Here is a 20,879-nt window from a genome sequence, read left to right as displayed (position 1 = left end):
AAAAAATCTAAGAACCTCACATTACACAACTGTAGGATTTAATCCTCTCCGTACTTATTGTATTTCTCACCTCAGTTTACTGATAAAGGGTCACCTCAATTTACTGATAAAGGGTAAGGCTTCAGATTCCTATCTGAAGCAGATATGAAAAGGTGTTAGTATTTAATACTGTGCTGACAATCAGTCTTCAGTCAGGATCTTCTCATGGTAAACGGAGTTAAAAAATGTAAATGGCTTTTAAATACCAATAGGGGTTTTGTTTTGTTTTTTCCGGGGGGGCGGGGGGAAGGAATAATCCTAAAAATATTGAGTGAGAGTGTTTACATTTGCATTGAAATATAAGCAGTTAATTTGTTAGTTTTCTTTTAACTTGTATAGTACTTTGGAGATAAATGGGTATTTATCTGCAGAAGCAAAATTCACAAGTGCCAGGGCAGATCTGTGGTAAAAGGGGACTAATTCAGCACTGATCATGGAGTCTTTTGTGGTAATGTCAAGTTTGTGTTTTCTACAAATGACCACCCATAGTTTCAGTACACTAGTCCACACTTTATATTTTAGCATAATTTATTTTGCTTTACATAATACCCAGGCTCTGGGCAATCAGGCCTGCATCAAGGGCCAAAGGCCCTCTAATGATAATAATGAATAGTGTGTGTGGTTTTGTGGCAATTTAAGAAGCAAAAAAATCCCCGGAAATATGGATTTAAAGGAGAATTTCAAACTTTGTTGACGCCAACAAGCTTTTGATTTAACATGTAGGATAGCAAGTACATAGTCCAGGAGTCTGAAATTCTGTTTACTCAGAGATTAATTCTGGGAGAGATGGCATCGATGATGCCCTCCTTGTTTCATGCTTTCAGTAAGTACTAGGACTTGGGAACAGTTGTCTCTTTTCGTCCACTGTATTTGTCGCTGTGAAGCTGCCAGCTTAGATAGCTGCTGTAGGGTGAACGGTGATTACCTAGTCACTGTCTGTTAGGCCTGATGTGAAACCAGTTTCAGGATAGTAAACTGGTTATATTTTTCTAATAAAATCATTTTAGAATGGGAGTAATGCTCCTGTTTCTTGAACTACTAAATAGTCTGCTGAGGAATAAGGAATTACATACTGCAGTAGTTCTTATTTCAGTCAAATGTTCATTAATTATGGTACAGGCTTCAAGCCAACTGGATTTGTGATTTAACATGTCAATGAGTCATTCTTATTAGATGATTAAATTACTGTGCTGAGTTTCTGAACTTTGTTACTCCAGTTAAATATAATCTTTTAAAAGTTAAGGGTTTGAATGTGTGTTGCTTGGTCATTCACAGCCATTGGGACGCAGGTTTTAGGCATTGCATCTCTAATACATTTACTGGTTAAAAAAAATAAAAAGGGCAATAGTACATTTTAATCTTCTAGCCTACCGATATTGAAGGAAGTCTCCCTCCTCTTTTTTGCTCAGTGGGATAATTTGAGTGATAACCTTTATATAGTTCAGGGACTTCATTGCTTCCTGAATAGAGTTTCTAGAGAGTCTAGATTTAGATTACACTGTCGAACTGCCATAGTGCCTCAGGGAGATATATTCTCATTAATGGACTTGTTAATGATTATCTTTGAAGAGACTCTAATAGTATCAGAAGTAAACATTGTCACAGCCCTCTAACTTTATCATACAGATATGGAGATGTGTCATTAATTTACATAGACTGGTTCTCAGAGCTATGCAAATTGATGCAGTATCATAAGGGCTGAAGGAAATTAAAAGTTGTACATTATCAATTTAATATTGCAGATTTCTATTTCCAATTTGTAGGGTTTAAGAGGTAGAAAGAATTGAATCAAGGCAGTAGTATGGGTTGTTGAAAAGAGATCAAATTCAGACTCCACCTCTATGAATTTCAGCTTCACTGTGCTCCCTTGCCTTGTCTTTAAGAGGGATGTGACAAATGCAATTTTATATCAGTAAAGTCTCTCTGTTGCAATGTTGAAATCATATACGCTATACAAGCAAAGGTATGCCAGTAGGAAGTAGTTGTTGGAAGCCTGAATAATTTTTAAACAATTTCTTTACCAGGAGTTAGTTACCTTTATTCAAATGTAGTAGTACCTTACTCCTTTATCTTACCTTTGATCGGTTTCTTCACAATGTATTGAGTGCAGTAGATCAGAATCTTTCTCAAAGTTGTAGATTTAGACTCTGCACATTAATAGAATATTTGTTTATGTTCTCAAATGTTACATGAATTTGGTTATGAATATTTGCTTCAGTAGGTTTTTTTTATAGCAGACACTGAATTATTTCTCTTTGTTGCTGGGGAAACCTTTTAACCATCTGAAACATCAGTATTTTCAGAACAAGTAAGAAATGTGATGTTTCTGTATACTATTATACGCACACATGAAGGTAACTTTTTAGAAACGATATTGAATTTTTGAGGATGTTGTCACTTGTGTTGGGCAGTGGTAGAGTAAATCGCTAGATGCTAAGATAGGATCAAAAAGGAGGAGCTTTTCAGTGAGGTGATTTGATATCAGTGTTCTACTCAATGGGACTCCTCAAATGAAAAAAACCAGGGGTTGTGAAGAAGAGCAGATTTTACAAATGGCAGGCCAGAATCTGCAGTGGCGGTAAGTTGCCCTAAGAAGAGAATAAACAGGAGGAGCTGGAAGTGTAGCTAGTGCTGCGTTATAACCAGTTGTGAAGTTGTGAGGGAGAGAATTCATCTCCAACTCGCCAAGGGAAGAGGGCAAACATATGGGGAGTAAAATAATTTGCCTTTGAAATGAAGGTGGGATATTCCTAATGAAAGATAAATCAGTTAACAAAAGAGATACTATTTTGAGTTAGCAAAGAAGAGAGAGAGAACTGTAGGGAAGAACTAAACATGCAAGTCAGAGCAGGGAGTAACTGATCTCATACAGGAGAAAAATCACAGCAGCATGTAGAAGGAGGAAAAAATGAAATGCCCACTATCAGAATGGTGCATGTGTTGGGGAGATGCATAGAGTATATGTTGAATCTCTTCAGATATATTTTTGTTTGGGGGAAAATGCTGTAAAAACTTTTTTGTGTCTTCAACATAAAACAGCTACAACTTTGTGTGCTGATCTTCATCTAATTAATCTGTTGCAAACTATGAAACTTTGAGAGAATATTAGTGAAAAGTATTTGAGGAATTGATGAAATTTGAAGGAGTTGATTTTGTTTCAAGTCAGGAGTGATCCCATCTAAATCTGTATCCCCCATATTTTTGTGGATGAAAGATTACAGACGGTAAGGTCTTGTAGAATTGGAGATGTGAAAACTGAGTACTGCCAAAGTAAATTTGCATTAGAGGCTTCTGTTTCTTTCATGCAGGACAGCAACAAAGAAGCCATCCGTGAAATCAGATCTTTACACAGCTACAGTACAGAATTCATGCTTAATGCTGTGCTGTCCATGGTCAATGCTGCGTCACTTCTAGCTGTGACTGTCCTGGGTGGGATCCATCTGAATGAATACATGTGGGGCATGCTGCTTACTGCTGACATAGTGAGTGTGCAGAAGTGGGGAGAAAAAAAAAAGAAAAAGAAAGTTACCCTGACTGTAACCAAAGGGAAGGTAAGGTGTCTGTATTATTTGTTTTTAAATACAAAGCTGATAGGACAATGTAGGCTGATTTTCTTCTAATTATTCTCTCACAAAGTGTCAAACTTTGAGATGATTATTGAAAAGTATTTGAGTATTTGAAGGTTTGGTTGATATTTGAGGGAGTCAGTGTTTCAAAGCTCTGAAACATTTCAGTAACTTTTTTGCCATACTTCAGTGTGGTTTTATTTTCTCAGTCTTAGTGAAGTTCTTAAGTAAAGCTTCAGTACTTTTCATTTGACTATAAGGAGAAATTTTAAAGAAAAACTTTGTTTTTAATATTGCCTGCCCGTGTTGATGTGTACTCAAGAACCTTGCATTGCTTTTAAGTTATTGACAAATGTATAGAATGAAGTATTTTAATTGCTTATCTCTAGTGAGAAGAAACATGCAAATCTCTGAGGTTGGTGTCCACTGCTCTTATAAAAGGCCATTTTATTAAAATTTTTCCATGAGCCAAGAGAGAAATTGGTGCTCTTTTTTTGAAATATCATATACTCTTCTGACATTATTCTTGCTACAGTACACTGAGCTCTGTTCTGAATTCCCTACAGACTGAAGAAAAATGCTTGCTCGCTCACTCTCAGCTGATAGGATGTTTTGTAGGGAGTTGCCAGGCCTTGCAGATTTTCGACAACATGTAGAGTGTTTTGTAAGGTCTGTAATGATTACCTGGCTTGCTGTGAAAATTTGGAAGTAAAACATAAGCATTTTTTGTACCGTGTTAACTTTACTTTTCACAAAGGTATTTTCTCTTGCTTTCTCATCCATACTGATTTGATGTGACTTTTATGTTGCACTCTGTGCAAGGATATAAAATTTGCCACGTATTCATCTCAGTCCCTCTGTCACACTTCTCACCTGCTTCTGATTTCCCCTTAGGAAGTCGCTTCCTATTCCCATTGCAGGGTTCTAACCACAGGAATCCCAGTCCATCCAGAGCTGTTTCCCCAAAGAAATGCTTCATTTCGCACATCACTGAGTGCGTTGGCGTTTCTTGTTAGTATGCAGCGTCAGGTTAGCACCTCTAGATAACCTTGATACATTAAAAATTGGCTTATCAATATTCAATCAGCCTACTCCATTTATCCAAATGTCTGACATCCTTTCTGGCAGAGCTGAGTTAAAAAGGCACTGCAAAAGTAAATGGAATAAAAATTACATATTTTCCCTTTAAACAGAAATTAAATCAGTCTGCTGGTAATGTCAGCTTAAACACCATAGTTTAGTAACAGTGAAATAAAAATACAGTGGCAGATGGGATATTACAAAATGTTAGTTTTCATTAGACAGTTGTTTTTGGAATACAGTGAACAGCTAATTCAACATTCGATCAGGAAAATTTTGGAAAAGGCAGGTTTGGTATGCCCAGTTCTTTGTATTACTGCTGAGCTTTGCTGGTTCTTCTATGTCATGTTTCAAATGTGTAGAGCTTTAAAACTTCCACAGAGATGGGGGCAAGTGGGTGGATTCCCTCCTGATTTCATGTTTTAGTGTACCAACAACTGCATAATTTTACAGATCAGCTCTCCATTCATCTTTTTCTTCATTGCCTTGGCAGTTTAGAAATGCTCAAACATCCCTCTGCGTTCGCACAGCAATACTTGCACAGTCATTTTCTGTAACTGTCTCATCCAGTTCATCAACTGGTCTTTTAAGCCATAAGACTCTTGACTCAAACCAGTCCTTGTGCCTTTGTGCCCATCATCTGGTTTTGGAAATTACAATATCAGTTAGCTATTTGAAGGACGTGAGAGTGTTGCTCAATTATTATAACAAAAATATAACAGCACATCACCTGAAAGGACAGGCTTAAAGAAATTCACCAGGCCAAGGTTTTCAAAAGTCATAGTGATTTTGGATGCCCATACTATGATACCATAAATAGTTCCAATTTTCAGTGGTCAGACGGGCAGCAGCATTATAAGTGAAGATGCTTCTCATGTCCCTCTGTGAACATCACAGAAGTGAAGGAGTGGAACATCACTTTCTTTTACACAGGGATCCTGAAACTACAGGACATTCTGTGAAATTTTCATAAACACATTTTTAATTTAAGATAATTAAAATTATTTCAGCCCTGCCAAATCTGAAAAAAAACTTAGTTAAGTGATTTCATTTTGAATTAAACAAAATGTTTATGCAAAATCTCATAGTTTTTTGTCATTTTTAAGAGTTCAAATTTAAAAAGTAAAAATATTGCTTTAAAATGAAAAATCAGAAAAACAAAAAAATTGACCTAAAAGATTTTTAAGGTGTTTGTTTCCTAAGAAATTTTATTCTGCCCCCTTCTCTAAATTTTGCATCCAACTGACTGGAAAAATGACTTATCTGCACAGTTCTAATGGCTTAATTAATCTGATAAACTGATTCAAGCATTCAAATACCTTTTATATTCCTAGACTGCTTCTGTGACTCTCTGTGTTTGAACTTAACCAGCCCTACAACAGAAGCCCAACAAAATATGGAAAACAGAGTCAATGAAAAGTAGTTTTCAAGGAAGTCCTCACAAAATTTGAAAGTTTCCCTGGAAAAATATGAAAAGGAATCAACCTTTTATTCTAGAAATCCTCATAGTAATTTAAGCTGATTTAGCTAGGGAATTAGGTTCTGAATTTTGCAGTAGCATATGACTATGAGCATTACCAACTTTTAGGGCTGTTTCTTAACTTCATTTTTACTTTGTAACTTACAAATTGATGTTTAGTAACTCCTTGGAGAGTCTTTAAACTCCACAGCTTGAGTCCTGTGTTATTCATTGATCCTTGAACTGTTCTTGCCTTCTTTTCCCCCCTGCCCCAAGGGCAGTTATTTTAAAATTAAATAAGTCTAAGCTGGGTTTAATTAAATCCTGCCAAGATTCAAGGGTTTGTTTTGCTTTAAAAGCTAAGTTGTTGCTAATTTTAAAGGCGCAGAAGAAAACACTTCAGACAATTAGCATATATCCTGTGGATGAGCAGTACAAGGAAGCAAGGAACTGCTGTTCGAACTATCTTAGCAAGTTGTTGCACTGTTATGTCAGCTAAATGTTTGTCTGGCATCCCTTAGAAAGATGATGTTGGGAGACCAAAATAGTACCTTTTAAGGTCAATGTGAAATTAATTATGCAACTTGCTTGGTTATACCAGCATAATGAAGCATTGTTCAGTAATGTGTCTGTCTTTATTTTTACAAACTCTGTGTATAGGAAAGAAGCAAGCAAAGAATCTTTCCGAGGGGCTGTCTCTCCAGAAGCAAAGAACAGAAAGAGATATAAAGGTCATCAGACATTAAAAAAAAAATTATATTGTTTTTAATACAAATAATCCTAGATGCAATGTGAGCAGCCTCTTTAAGGGGCGAAGTTTTTACAGCAGTGTTGAAGCAGGATGATGCTTAGGAAGAGGTAGAGAGATAACCTTAATCATTAGAACTGTGTGAAGGGCCACAGCCTAGTGGGAGTAAAGCAGGAACGTTTAACGACAGACTGTGGAGCAGTGACAACAGTACATAGCATATTTATTATGTTTCACGTGAAAGATATTGTAAGGTTTCTTCAACTCTAGAGAACTTCTACTGCTTGAAAATGTACTTGAGCAGAGTTTATAGAGATGAGGGGTCTAGAATTAAAAAAAAAAAAAGTTCAGTAAGGTGAACACCTTGATTCTAGGTGGGGGAAGGTGTCTTTACATATGTTTTCTAGCTGGGACTGGCAGTGCATTTTTGAAAATGAGCAATTGCAAAACATATAATGGCTGAAGGTGTGATATATGATATAATCATGATTTTGCTCTATTGGTTTCACTATAATCTAGGTAGAAATCTAAAGCAAGAATGACCTATTACTAAGTAATTTCTTTGTAGTTTGGTCCAGCCACACATTTACCCTGGATTAAAGCTGCCAGTCTAAATTCTGCAGAACAGTGGATGTTTTGTTATTCAAAAAGTGCAGAGAAGCAGCATTGTCCTGCTGCTGATATTATTTTTCACTAAACAGCTTTCTAGAAGCAGAAGGAAAAAATGTGCTTATTTCAGAGTTGATCATCTGTGTTCAGAAAGTCTGGTGCTTCTTTAAATCACTGGGCCTACAAAGTATGTATTATAGAATTAATCTGTACCTGTTCGGTAGATCAGATCACTCAGTTGTGTTGTTTCTGCAAGATGGGTCCAGTCTTTTGAGGATGTCAGGCCGGAAGACACTCCCTGTCCTCTGCTTCGTTACTCATTCCCCTCCATCACAAGGACCAGCTTTTCTATAGGGTTTGGAATTGCGGGGTAGGATGGAGTAAATGAAAGCAGCTGAAATGAATAGGAGGCAGGCAGGGGACGTGGACTGGGATGCTCTGCAGAGGATGGAACTCAAGATTGTTCTAAAGGTACAAAATATCTTGTGTGTGAAAACAAGCAAAGAGGAAAGAAAGCGTAACTACCAGTAACAGAAGCTTGAAAAATCCAGATTAGAACAAGATTTCCTGAGTAGGAAACTTTTCTATATATATATTTCTATAATGTCCTTTAGAAGGCCTCAATCACTTTGCAAATACTGAATGTTGTTGTATACAAAGGTGTTCTGAAGCACAGAGTAGCGAAGTAGCTGTCAAATCAAAGAGATTGTCAGTAGCAAAATATACAATGCCTTATTTTCCCTTTCTCCTACTCCTTGCTTAGAACAAGCTAAAATTTCCTTTGAGCAGCTTACAAAAAAAAAAGAATTAAAGTATGAAAACCACTAATAAAAATAGTATACTTTTTTTCGTACAGAAAATGAAGGTCAGTGAACTCGAAATATTGAAATATTTACCTGTTAATTCAAAATAATTTAATTTTTAAAAGAATTTCATCCTCTTATTTTCCACAAAATATAGAATTGCAGAGCACTTTGTTGCTTCTGCTAATCGAAAGAGAGTATTGGGGGGGTTTTTTTGCTGGGAATGTGGAGGAGGAAAACCTGCACACCGACTGTCTTTTATAAGATCACACATGCTCTAAGGCCAACATTAGCATTAAAATACAGAGTATCTGTAGCCATATGGGAGGTGGTGAAGATAGTAGCTGGAAGAACTTTTCTGAAAACTGAAAGTCACAGGAAGACTACACTAGTGCAGCAGTCTGTGTGAGCTGCTGGTGAGAGGTGAATGTCCATCTAACCTCAGGCAAGGGAAAACAAGCCCGGGCCGAATAGGAAGATGAAATGTTCTTTTATGGATTTCTTCAAATGTCTCTCTAGCTCCAACAAAGAGAGGTCTGGCTCAGATTTTAGTCCTAAATCATCTTTACTTTCAGGTGTTCTTTCTATTAGATAATGCCAAGCAGAGAAATGAAACAATTTTTGTCTCATTTAATGGATGCAAATTAAGCCTTTCCTTTGTCTCTGATTGTAAATGCCCTTGAATGTTGTTTTTCCAACAGCAGACTGGCTTGATAAAAGCAGTGTTACTGTGTTTATTCCATAGTGGACTTTCATTGGGTTTTCAGAATCTCTCTTAAACCTTCAGAGATGTTGAGCAAATTATAAGTTGGGAGTCTTCTTAATGTGTTGTGGGACGCAAACAGGTCTTTGCTAAAGAAATAATTGGGGCATTTGGATATCGTTAGTAATGCAGCACAAGAAAAAGATTTTAAGAATTTACGATCTCCTCCTGATATAATCAGGGTGTATTTGTGCTGATACTTTTTAAAGTATTCTCTTATTCTGACTATACAAAGAAAATAGTCTTCAATGAGCTAGAGTTCCTTCAAGGTAAGTGATAGTGGTGTCATATTTTTCATCTTAACTAATTACAGGTCTAATATGTAAATCATCATCACATATTCCTTGTATAATGACCATGTCTGTCCCATGCTTCGTGTTTAGAAGAAGTAAAATTTTTCTTATTTTATTGTTTTATGATATGACTTAATTAGAGCAACAGATAAAGAGTAAATAATTTACTTCATTTTAACATCTAATAAAAATGCCCAGATTATTTTTCTTCTTCTAGACTTTATTTCAACAAAGGCAAAACTTATAAAATGATTTAATTGTAGCCTCTGAAGAAAAGAAGATGGCTTGAACTAAAGAAGTATTAATTTCTACTGTACTTTCAATTCCCACTGGCACTTACGGAAGCTGATGCTTCTTAGAATTAGTGCCCAAAAAGGGAGTTCTTAAAACAAGGATAATAAATATTTCACATCCCTTCTTGTTGCTGGATACACACCCATCATGACATAGGGAGATGGGTGTCCTTCCACTTTGACAGGCACAGTATGTATGCAAATTGTATCCCATTTTATATCTGTGTTGAAGTTGCCAAACATTTGGTCATCTTTGTGCTTTGTGATGGGTCTTTAACTTTTCTGCTTATGAGAAGCAAAATATTTGGCAGACAGCTGTTTTGGTGGGTGGCCACATCTGTAAATGATACAAATTGATGAAGTTTCCTTGCCTTCCACAAAGAAAGCCTGATTTATGGTGGTATTAAAATTCTAACATTCACTGAAGAAAGTACTGTCTAGTGGGATAAATGGCATGGATTTCTTTCTGTAGGATGTACTGAAAGACCAATATAAGGCCATGTTTTGAATTTTTTCTAGTGTGACTTAATTCATATCTAAATTGACACATTTCTGCTGAAAAACCATCCAATGGCAAACACTGTAGATACTGCACTTCATTCTTGAAGTTTAACTAGAACAAATTATTAGCTTGAATGTCAAACCTCACCCTGAGGATTCCTATTAATGCATATGAAGTCAAGCACAACTTTGGAGTAAACTAAGAAAAGACAAGGTTTGTTTTAACACCTTTGTTCCTGTAAATTTCCTTTTTATGACTATTTAAGCACTTATGCATGAAAAAAATAATTTCTGGCTAATGGTCCAAAACGCAGTCATGGGCGCATGTGGGAGAGCATGAAGACTGGGGGAATGGCCCAGCCCTGTGCAGAAGGGGATGGCAGCGGTCAGACGCCGCAGATCTCTGGCCACCTGCCACCTCGCGAACCGCCGTTCTCCTGTGGCTTTGGCGGGTCAGAGGGGGATCTCTGCAGACCTGCCATCTGGGCTGGGTGCTGATGTGCCTGAGGCCAAAGAGCCCCTGGCATGTGTCTTGGGACCCCTGAGCTCAGCTCCCAGCACGTGCTCCAGTCTGTTTCTCAGCATGTAGAGTGCAGGTAACCCCTCAGCAATTTAAACTTTTTAAATACTAATAGGTGAGTAATGAAAATCTTCATTAGACCATTAACATAACAGCTAAGCAGGTGATTGCGGCCAGTCAATGCTGGCAGAAATTACTGGTGACTTTCATTTTAAAATGAAAAATCTAATAGCGGAGACTTCTTGCTAGGATGAGAAAAACATTTCTTTGCCTTAATGTTGTATTGTACATATTTTTCCACTTTAAAGATAAGGCTAGCCAAAAAGCATGAAAAAAATCTGCAATTAGCTCCAGCTATATAAGTGTAAATACATATGTTAGCCTTTAAAAAAAAGGAGCCATTTAATGTTAAATACATTAAAGCTTTCCCATAAAAACTGAACACCCATGGATTAGTTTGACAGAGAAAAACTTTTGGATCATTCGCTTAGATTTGGCTTAGTGTTGTCCACAGCCCAGTGTTCACTGCGAGTGCTACAGCCAGTTATTTCACCCAGCCTAGTCACAACCTTGGAGCCCAGGGTGATTTGATTAACAGATGATGAATTATGCTAACTTGGACTGTGGCTTGTGGTTGAAGTCCCACTGCGTTGTTACTTTGAGTCTCAGCAGAATTCAAATGTCAAGCCATATCCATCATCAAACTAGCCTAGTTCATGTTTGAAGCATTTCTTAAAATAAATTTAAAGATATCTGTGAATGGATGTGAGCTGATTTAGTGAAAATATATATGCTTATAACTTAAGCTAATACTGCAATGAAGCAAGGTTGAATAAAGATGTTAGTAAGTCTCCCAAATGGAAGCAGCTTGTCAGAAATGTTCACAGATTTACTGATCAAATTCAGCTTGTGAGGCCTCAAATTTTTCGTTCTGAGGTGTCTGAGTACTCATAAAACAGGCCTGTGCTTTTTCTTGTTTACTCTAGAAAAATCCCCCAAAGCATCCGTAAGTGCCTATTCCTCTGAAAGTGCAGACACTGAAAGGAGAGGAGTGTGTTTGATGAAGGAGGATGATAAAATATGAATAGAAGGTACAATTATAACAGCGCTATTCTGTTGAAGCACAGTTCTCCATGTTATCAGGAATTTCTGAGCTCTTCCCAGAAGCTGCAATACTGAACCTTATTTATTGTTAGCTTTCTTCTGAAGCAGCTTAGATCATGACTTAATTTATCTGATTAACTGAGTTAGCTGCATGTTGGGTGCTCCACAGTTCAGCCCTGTTGTTAGGGTCAGGGCGCTGCCTGCTATGTTTCTTCATTTGTCTTGGGAAGATATTCAGGTTTTTTGCTTCTTTATTAGAGGCAAGTGTGCAATGAGAAAAAAAAAAACACACGAAAACACATGAACGCTGCAACATTGAAGAAATACTTGTAATGGTGTTTTATAAGTAATTTCTATCACCTTCTTGACTAATATTCCTTGCATCCTTCACATGGTTAATTTTTCATAGTGTTGGCTTGTACCCCTTACTTTCCCTGCATTGTCTTCTCTAAAATTAAAATATAAGTAAGAGCTTATGATTACTACCGTGTTAATTACCACCCAGGCTTAGCTTGATTGAGCTAGAAGAGCTGGGGAGAGTATGCTAGAAAGAAAATATGCAAAGAAGAGATGGTCATATCGTCATAAGTACCTTAAACGCCTGTTGAAGCACATAAAACTGAATTCTGTTATGAAGAATATTGCGCTTCGCAACCCGTGGATACTGCAGTTAAGCTCCTACTTTGTTTCCAAATCTATTTATAGTTCCTAGATTATCTGAAGTCTTTATGAAATTGTTTAGTACCCATGGTTACCAAACACATTTCATAAACTAACACAATTCTTGTGCTGCAATATATCAGCAGGTTTGTTTCTTCCTTGCAATAGTTTTCTGGTACAAATCCTCACAGTTATGAATAATTAATAAACTCCAAGATTATTTATGTAAATTATGTTTGCAGTAATCTGTGTTTAACATTACTGCTTCTGCATGGCTTTACCTTTAGTACGGTATCGTGGCACTTTGGAAACATGAATGGTCTTGGTCTGCTTCATATTCAAGTGAAAATTACCAGTCTTTAGGACATACCATTTCTAAGTAGATGAGAAAAAGCTGAAAAGCCTTCCTGACTAAATCTAAAATGGAAACTCCACCTAAGCCACATTGCATGAATAAAACTTCTGGTTTATTTTCCTTTTCTGTTGAAAATGTAAGTGGACGGCAACTGTTGTAGCTGTAGCAATTGTAGTGTAGTGGTCCTGTGATACTTCCTTGTCATTCACACTTTCTTAATGTTTCATTCTTTTCATCTGATGATTCAGGCAGTGTGTGAAATTGAGGCGGGGATGCTGTGGATTCTCTGTGATGTGGAGATGTGAGTCTTCACCAAAGATTTTACCACTATAAAAGAATTCCTTGTGGAGGGAGGCAAACTCACATAATTGGCATAGTACAATGAAATTAGAACTATTCTTGCTCTATCCTTTTCTTTCTGTCTTATTTTCTGTCTCCTTTTTAATGCTTTAAACCACTCTGTTTTCTTTTGTCCCTCTTCTACTTTGCTGCCTCTGATATCTATCATATGCACACAAAAGAATTGTATGGTGGTAATGTGAGGTACAGTGAGAAAAATTAATATTTACAAATTATGTTAGCTTTATTTATTATTTTTTAGTTTCTTTTCTGTTTTCCTCTGACAGTCCCCTCATAAGTGCTATGTATATCTAATTAAATCAAGTCCGAAAAGCCAACTTGACTCCCATATGTGTGCGTAATTAGCAGGTACAGTCGGATTGCCAACAGAAGTGGGTAATATTTTGGCACTAATGGGCCGTTACAACAACTGGGCATTATAGTCTCAGCACTTCTTTTGTGTAATAATGTTGTCCTCTGCCTTTTCTGCTTTTCTTGCTGACAACAACTTGAAGCAAAACCTTAGCTCACCCAGGAATCTACTTGATCCAAATTTGCTCGTTAAGGAAAAACAAAAGGAAAAGGGAAGTATTTGGGGTAATACTCATTTATCAGATGTGAAGTTATATAATCTAAGGCTTGTATTGTTTTCCATTGTAATCACTCTAGTTGTTTTTAAACAGAAGCCTACAAGAATCCATTCAATTCACAGGAGGGCTACAAAACTGTAATGTGTATATTCTTATACACTGTTTATTGTGTTACTGCAATTTATCTCCCCCTTTCAGATGTCGGTGTTATACAGTAAATACTACAATTGGAAATGTTTCTGAAATGCCTATTGCTCATAGCTGATTTCTGGGGAAAAAAGTAAATAGTAAACAGTATATAGAGAACTTTGTCTGTAGAGGATAGATCCTTGTTTCAGTTTCGCAGTCTTTCCTAAGCAGTGCACAGAGACTGATAGGTAAGTGCTATTATTTATCAGTAGGTATGAGATAACTTTCTACTCACTGCTGTCATCATTTATGCTGTCATCAGGGACTTGGGGACTGAGGAAAGGAGAGAGTGGTTAGTGTCCTGACAGGAGGCAGTAGTTGCTTCTGCCCTGACTTGGCCTTTTTCACAGCCCAGCGCATCCTGAGATTTCCGGGTGGCAGCCCTCCCCTCCGCCCGGGAGGACCGGGGCTGGACCTGCACGAGTTACTTTGCAAGGAGAACAGCTTCCCATCAAGAACAACTAAACAAACACGCGCTGTGTCTGTATAGGGTTGTTGAGGAAAGGAGAGACTATGGTCTTACGTTGCAAACCTCCTTATACCTAGAAAAAAGAGGATTTTCCCTTCTCTTTTTAGCTTGGCTTTGACGCTTAACGAACTTGGCAGAGGTAAGGCATGGAAAGTCTGTCTGTGGGAGGAACATATCAGATGTCTTAAGAAATAAGATGCCAACAACTATAAGCTTCGGTCCTCATCTTATACCTGCCTTGCGAACAGCACATGAAAGCAGACCAGAGCTATTAACGTAAGTGTGTGTGAAATGCCTAAGCAGAGAGTGGCAGTTGTTCAGAGAGCAAAATGCAGTGAAAATGGATACGTTCACATGCCTGTGGGATTGCACACTGTTCCTCACCCAGTCGTGGCATCTGTCTAATATGGGAAACAGGCAGCCACGTCTGATGAATTAGCACATGCTAAGCCTGTCGAGGAGGCTACAGCGAGGTGCTGCATGACAGCTGATAGCTCGCAGCTGAGGGGCAGCAAAAGCTGGCTTCCTAATCTGCTTCCCCAGATGCAATTGTGCAGTTCACTCAGCCCATTTCAGTGCAACTGCGCGCTGAAATCACTGCTGACTCTGTCCTGTAGCAGGCCCAGCATGCTAACGCAGCCTGTAACAGCTGGCGCACAGTTTAGAAAACTGTTCTTTGCTTCCTCCTAGCTAAATCTTTCTTCACAAACTCAAATTCTAGGTTATCCCAAACTAGAAGGTTTTTGTGTGGGTGCTTAGGATATGTAATTTCAGGACCATGCTAAGATGACTGAGTATGCATGACCTAATACACTGTTGACAATTTGACCTCAGCATCTGTTGTGTAAGCTAATTGGTGTCTTGACCTTCTGTCTAGTGTTAGGCTGACCTGAAAGATGAGCACACTGCCGATTAAGATAAAGCCAAGAACAAGCTTTCCATTAATGTCACTGGAAGTCTATCCACGGGATGATCATGCAAATGTGATGCTTCTCCCCATGCATAGTTTACTCTCTTCTTTCAAGACACTCATGAGTTTCATGTGTTTTTTGTTTCTTTATGATTTATGAGAAGTATCTGCTTCACACTGTGCAGTCTCTGGACATTGTTCTTATTTTGTATCACTGTCATGAGGGTCACGTGAAATCACTGCCATTATGGACCTACATGACTGAAAATTTTTTTAAACTTTTATTCTTTGAACTATCTATCTAGAATGTAGCATGAATAATTTAATTGCATTAAGAATGAATGAAACTGTGCTTACAATCACAGAGCAATAGAAGAAACAGCAAGAAATGCAGATATTATGATAGAAAATAGATGATAAATTGGAAGACAAGTGAATGATGCCCCCTTGAATATGAGATTTTGGATCTATAGTGGTTTAAAATCCATGCAATCAGTGTAATTTGCTAGTGAATAAACTAGCACTTGACATTTAAGATCTATTTGTAAACTTTGTATAAATGGTGATATGAATAATAGGAGCAGCTCTCTTTATCTGCAGGATAGAACACAAATATCTTTTTGTTATTGTAAATGTAGGTTTTAATCGTAAGGGGCTTTTTGTCTGTGACATGCTCATCCGTGATGTGTTTGTGTCCATATCCAGACACTCATAAAGGCCAGTCCACTTTCAATTAAGCAATACCCAAGAGAATTAACCAGAATTTTGAAACTGAGCATACTGGAGTCTCAGTTTACTACAACTTCTTGACTTCTTCAGTTTTACCTTGTCAAAAATAGTGAAATAATGGGGTTCAATATCTGTGATCTGAACTGACTTTTATGACTTTTAATCAGCATTTTATGAAAGAAAGTAACAATACTTGCCTTACTGTATTTCTAAGAATTCTTAAAGATGTTTTTGAGACACTGTTGCACTCAAATGAAGTTTCTACATTGGGAACTGAGGTTTTGTGAATTGTTTGTAAAGTGAGCTGAAGTTCATAAATCTCTCTCTTTTTTTTTTTTCTGTAGTGATTATTCTTTCCTCTTTGTTTTTCTTTAAATTTAAATTCATTCTAAAGCCAAGTTCTTCCAGCTGCATACTGGGGAGGATGAATCCTGAAGGACAAAGAACACCTAGAAGATTGCATTTTTAATTGTATAAATCTGAGCAGCTTCATATTATAAATCATACTACATAGCACTACAATTTCGTACTATAAATCTATAAAGCATAAATTAAAAATGCAGTCTCTGACTGCTTTACTGTGTGCTGTGATCACATTTTTCAAGTTTTTGTAAGTAAGATTTTAAGTCTCCTGTTAAGGTTTCTTGTATTAGTACTAAAGAATGTGTTGGCAGTGATTTGGTAAAAGGAACTCTTCTTTCTGGCCTGATATCACAGGTCAGTGGTCAGAAGCAGAACCGTAACGGTGGGCTGTGCTAGCAGAGGGTGTATATCATGGTCTGTGAATGATGATAATGGTGTTGATTCACTGCCCTTGCAGGATCCACTTAGTTTTGAGGTGTTTTTTGCCTTTTACAGGATTTTCAGCTGAAAGGTTATGTATGGCATTCCACTGGAAGTGCTGAGTGTTGATCATGTCAATAAAGTCTGGCAACCTCTACATGCCAGAGCGTGGTCTTGGATATCATCAGGAAAGAATGCGAGCTTCCCCCAGAAGACAGGTAATTTGCTTTCCAGCCATGAAAATGCAAGAGGTTATTTGCTATTCTAACAGAGTATTTTATTGCACTAATTTATCATAGTAAGTCTTCATCCCATCAGATGCTGATCTTCCTGTCTCAAAAGCTTCCCACCATCTGAGACATTAACTGCATATTTTAAGTCTCGATTATCTTTATATTAACTATGTATTGTTGTGTAATATTGTTGTGTATTGTTGTTAAGTTAATTGTATATTGTTAAAGGCCTGGACATCTTTTAGTCTAGCATCTCTTGAATGTGCTGAAGAAATATACCAAAGGGGACTTTACTTCAGTGAGAATGAGTATGTGTTTCTTCTTAAATAATTTTGTCAGTAATTTGTCTTGAGTTTCCTCAGCACATGCAAAACTTTTTTGTAAGAGGAAATCCGCTTAAAGAAGACTTCCTCACTTTGTTACAAAATCAATTTCTGTTCAACACTGTTTGTATCATCTATATTATACTTCCAAAATGTTTTATAGGAGAAATGGGTTTTGTTACAGTATCTTACCTGTTTTTGGCATAAAAGCACTATTTAAGTGGTATCATCCAGCCATTATAGGAAGCAGGTGTTTTCCTCTGCTGCTAACCATGCATATAATATAGTGCCAAGTGCCCTCAGAAGTACCTAGGAAGGAAAGACTGATGTTGGAGAGAGTTCACCCATCAGATATACGGGTGCACACCTGGACAGTGGTGGTTTCAATAGCTACAATCTCAGAAGACTGAAAGTCTCCTCAGCTGAGGCAGATTGTTAGAGCAGCTTTTGTAAACCCAGTCTTTTTGGATCCAGACTTGAATTGTTAATTTCTTTCCCTCTAGTCTTCTGGCAAGTGATGATGAAGGTATGAACCTGGTATTTGTCTTATTTGCTGTAAAATTATGTCAAAAAGAGCATTTGCAGTGTTATAAACAAATACCCATCTGCTTGGCCCAGTGTTCATTGGAACAGCTTTCTGGTGGAAACCTGGCTGCTCAGCCTTTGTGGGCTCACGCTGGTCTTGCCAAGGAGACCCCCAGCCTGGATGCCTCGTGTTGCTCTCATGGCACTGCCACGAGGGAGCCCAGTCTGCCGGGAGCAGTGACACCGCTGATGGTGCTGTGCCACTTGCCATCACGGACTGACTGCTGCCCTGAGGACAGGCAACGTTTTGCTCCCCCTCCAGGCAGGCAGGTGAGTGGTATAGTTAGGTTTTGATATCTTTGTATTGATAAACTGTGTCGTTATGTTCCAAATATAAGTGCTGTATTTCGCTGGTTGCATGACTTTAAGGAATTAGATATAAGGATAAATGACAAAATTCTGCTAATTGTTTAAGAAATCCTTTTTGTTTTGCAATGTTCTTTCTCCTCCCTACATGCAATGTTCAGAACACGTCACCATCAGAATTCAGAATACATCCATAAGCAGTGCTTACCTCCTGTATAAATATAACCATACGGAGAAATTTGAGTTTACAGTTCATCAATATCCACCTCATTTTAGCATGCTGTTTAAAAAAAGTTAATATCAAGAATATTATTTATCTTGCCACATGATCTTACAAGTGCTAAGGCTGTTTCTTAAGCAAAGCCTGAAAGGTATTTTCTCTCATTTTAAGTTGCAGCTCCACACAACTTATAAGTCTGTCACCTGTTCCTCTTACTCCTCTCCCCAGTCAGGGTTTAATCAGTATTTCAGTCTCAAATGGAATTGAAAATAAATCTGAAATATGATTTGGGATACAGTTGATAGGAGAGAAGGGGTGTAGATATATGTACGTATATATATGTATGTGTATTTATGTACATATAAATAATAATTGGTAGAAGGGTCTTCTTTTGTTTGGGAATGTGCTTGTATGAATTGAATTTCTGAGTTCACAGGGCTGTGTATTGACCCAGATTCTTGGAATTTTACTACCATAAGCCTAAAGAGTTTAACATAGCTATTATTCCAAGAGTTTAACTAGTATCTTACAGGATTGGATTCTGTTTCTTCTTAGCTTGTTCTGTAGAACAATTGTAAACTACTGCTTTTGTAAAATGGCAGTCATTTCCAGAGGAAGTCTGTAATGTTGCAAGCATCGGATTATGACTTCATGCAGTAGAAGAATCTGGATTCTGAGGGTGTATGTGTTCTCATCCCTGTACAAATACCTGAAAGTGAGCAGAGAGCAAGAAAGGGGGAGAGGAACTGTTCAAGTTAATTTCTTCTGTTAACATCCTCTTTTCTTTTCAAAGTTTGTTCTGGTGAGAAGGCTCCACTTTAATTGCAGTTAGCTATAATACAGTTTTTAATGAGACTGGAAGGCATAAAAAGTGTCTCAGGCACACACACTGCCCCACAGGAAGCCAAGCAGGTGTCAAATTGATGCTCCTCTTTAAGAGTTAAGTAGATTGTATGCTGTTCTAGAAGCCCACTGTGCAATTACTTCACTTTTGTAGCCACAGATTGCTGCTGAAATCCTCCTATTCAGTAGTATTTGAAGCATTTTACATTTTGAATCACAATGCACTAATACAGTTCAGAATGAATCTTGATTATTTTAAGTGGATGAACTGCATCTGATAATTTTTTTTTTTTTTTTGTTACTCGGTGTGCTGTACTTTCTTTACTTTAAGATCTCAGGCACTTTAAAAATGTGTTATTGAAAATTCCATGTGCTGACAGAGATAATACAACAGATTATTTCTTTTTTAATAAAATACTTTTCTTGGTGGCTTTGGCCTTTCCTTTATCATCATGAAGTACATAGAAGCTCTTCAAGACAATCGAGTAGTGCCGTTGTCCTGGACAATGAAAAGCACTAAATCTCTGGCAATCACTTTGCCATTGTAATTAGACAGTAAAAGACAGGACCTAACAAGTGAGACAGACCCTGAGTCAGAAGCTGAGGTACCATCAGATAATGAAGCTCAACAGTAAGTCTAGCATAGATTAGCTGTGAATGAATTCTTGGCCAGTCATTCTTTCCCCAACCTGTTTGCCAAGGTAAGGTGTTTTATTGTCTTTCAGCTAATACTGATTTTTACTTTTTCCCTGAATGTCTAATTTCGAATTATTTTTTGTATTCAGTTCTAGTTAAGATTTGCTGCAGTCTGATATGCCTCCAGGAATGCATAGAGAGCATACTCTACAAAAGAGAACTCTGCTTAGATACCTACTTCAGTGTTTGTTCTCTTTACTCCCTTTTTTGCCACCTGAATGAGCTGATTGTGGCTGCACATATTTTTTATCAATTTATCAATATTCTAATGTAAAGAACAGAGTATAAGGATTTATATGAAGGTCTTGGGATGACTCAACTATTGGCTTGCATCTCTGTAGCAGAAGGCTGTGGTTTCCATTTCCACTTCATGTACTAGGCTCATACTTGCCTAGTACAATGCTTGGCACTGTATTTCAGTGACAGGGAGTGTTTCATTGTGGGAGATGTCATCCAGAAGATGACATGATGAACTTGGCTCTATCATTTCTCCATCTGGAAATGAAAACCCCAAGGAGTACTTCAGAAAGAGCAGAAGTTTACCTTAGGGCCCTGCCAATTGTTCCTAAAGCAAATGCTGTTCTTGTGGCAGTGTGTGTGTGAGATGTTGTTCAGTACAATACAACCATGCTTCTCCCTGAGGAGTCTCTGCAGCATCACTGTCTACATCATTTCCATCAGTGCACTGCATCTGTTGAGCCATTTATAAAACAAGATTTCAATTAACAGAGCAGGAATTTTTCTTCAGTGCTAGTCGCAGAAACTGTAACCACTCTTGGCCTTGCTGTTGCCTCTTCTTCCTGCCTTTGGAGTGGCTTCTTCTTCCTGCAGCTGCAGAGTGAAAGACAGTTGTAGGAGTCAGTGTGTGGCA

General features: G+C 37.6%; 1 protein-coding gene across 1 annotated transcript in view; it reads left to right on the top strand.

The window, feature by feature from the left end:
- Positions 1–20,879, top strand: part of LOC112993284 (pulmonary surfactant-associated protein A-like) — a 161,400-nt gene that overhangs the window by 74,098 nt on the left and 66,423 nt on the right. The window contains exons 4-7 of the mRNA XM_064513788.1: positions 3,348–3,590; positions 14,488–14,656; positions 16,878–17,020; positions 17,977–18,213. The gene's annotated coding sequence lies outside the window, so the exon portion shown is untranslated. The remainder of the gene's footprint in view (positions 1–3,347; positions 3,591–14,487; positions 14,657–16,877; positions 17,021–17,976; positions 18,214–20,879) is intronic.

The sequence above is a fragment of the Dromaius novaehollandiae genome, chromosome 6 (assembly GCF_036370855.1).
Source record: "Dromaius novaehollandiae isolate bDroNov1 chromosome 6, bDroNov1.hap1, whole genome shotgun sequence".
In the NCBI taxonomy this organism is placed as follows: Eukaryota; Metazoa; Chordata; class Aves; order Casuariiformes; family Dromaiidae; genus Dromaius; species Dromaius novaehollandiae.
This window is presented reverse-complemented; position numbering and strand designations above follow the sequence as displayed.